We start from the raw sequence: 1983 nt of genomic DNA on the forward strand, positions 1-1983 counted from the left end.
TATTTTACTTGGGTCCAACTCAGAGCATCGGGATTGCTGGGGAGGAACTTTTACCTGAGGAGTCTTTTCTCCAACCTCTCCTCTTTTTATGGAGTTGTACATTATGTATGGGGATGGAGGAGGAAGAAGCTGAGTCCATCATATGGACTCAGGGTAGTTGAGAAACTACCCTGAGTAACCTTGGAGAAATTATGACCATGAAAAATGGTGCCAAGCAACCGCAGATAGGTAAGTAGTCAAAGAGAGAAAGCAGATAATGTCAAACCAGTAGGTGTCTAGCTGATGGTCAGCAACATTTTCAATTACACTATTTTAGCTGATATGAAGGGCCTTTAGGAAGCGGCTGAAGTGGATCCAAGAAAACAATGTTTGGAGTTTTACTTCCACTTGGCTTATATGTCATGTCATTGGGGAAAGCAGATGTCCTAGTGTGCTTTGTGTTGCTATAAAAGAATATTTGAAACTAGGCAGTTTAATGAAAATCAAGAAATGTTTCTAACAGTTCTGGGAGAGCTAAGGTCAAGGGTCTCTAATACGGTGAAAGTTGGCTGGCCTGCCTCCTTCTCACCCTTCTTCTTAGAGATTTTTGAGACAAGGTCTCACTACATAGCCTTGGCTGGCCTGGAACTCATTACGTAGATTAGGCTGGCTTCAAACTCCTAGAGATAAGGGCCACAGGTTTTTGTTTTTGTTTTCCATCTCCCAGTGAAAAGTGGGAGAGCACAGAGTAGGTGTGGGGAACGGGGAGAGCGCATGGGAGCACACAAGACAGGGTTTTAGTGAAAACACTTCAGCAGGGCTCTAAAGAGCTGCTTCAGTGATTAAGAGGAATTGCTACCTGTCTTCGTCAGGGTCACTATCCATGACCAAAAGCAACTCGGGGAGGAAGGGTTTAATTAGCTTACACTTTAATATCACTGTTCATCACTGAGGGGAATCCAGGCAGGAGCTGGTGCAGAGGCCATGGAGTCGTCCTCTGGCTTGCTCCTCAGGGCTTGCTCAGACTGCTTTCTTATAGAACCCAGTGTCACCAGCCATATTTCCACCCACAGTGGGCTGTGCCCTTCCCCATTGATGGCTAATTAAGAAAATGCCCTAGAAGCTTGTCTACAGCCAAGGTCAAGGAGGCATTTTCTCAGCTGAGGTTCCCTTCCCTCAGGTGGCTATGGTTTGTGTCAAACTGACTTAAAATTAGCCAGCACACCACCCCTGCAGAGGACCTGGCTTCAGTTCCTGGGCAACTCACAATCTATGAAACACCAATTCCAAGGGTCTTTTGCCTCTACCCATACCCACACTTAGAGCACATACTCACACAGACACGAATTTTTTTTTTCTTTTCTTTTTTCTTTTTGGTTTCTCAAGGCCCAGTTTCTCTGTGTATCAAGCTCTGGCTGTCCTGGACTTCCTTTGTAGAGCAGGATGACTTCAAACTCACAGAAATCCACCTGCGTCTGCCTCCCAGAGTGCGGGGATTAAAGGTGTACGCCACCACACCAGGCCAGACAAATAATTAAACATAACAAACCTTCATAAATGAATAAGATCTACTCCAGCGGTAATGACATTTATTTACTTAATTTTTTATTTTTATGAGGGAGCTGTGGTTTATTAGAAGACGTTTTTGACGTTGGCCTTAAGAGTGAAGGTTAAGAGAAAGAGAGGCGCTCAGGAGAAAGTAAGACACAGCCAGGAACGTGAGTGTGGACTCATGTTCAAGTCCCCTGAAGTCTCTGCTGTCATTTGCAGAAAGGTCTGGCACAGACCAGGCTGGCCTTAAACTTTTTAGGTAGCCGAAGATGACCTTGAACTTTAGATCTTCCAGCTGCCACAGTCTGACTGCGGAGGTTCCAGGACTACCCCTCAGCTCCCCGTTAATGAGGTGCCGAAGGTCAGTCCCAGGGCTTCATATGTTTTAGGCAAGCATCCTGCCAATAGGCTCTGTCCCCAGCCCCTACTTTCATTCGTGAATAAGGGCAGAGC

Source organism: Psammomys obesus, unplaced genomic scaffold (assembly GCF_907164565.1).
Source record: "Psammomys obesus unplaced genomic scaffold, mPsaObe1.curated_primary_1811, whole genome shotgun sequence".
In the NCBI taxonomy this organism is placed as follows: domain Eukaryota; kingdom Metazoa; phylum Chordata; class Mammalia; order Rodentia; family Muridae; genus Psammomys; species Psammomys obesus.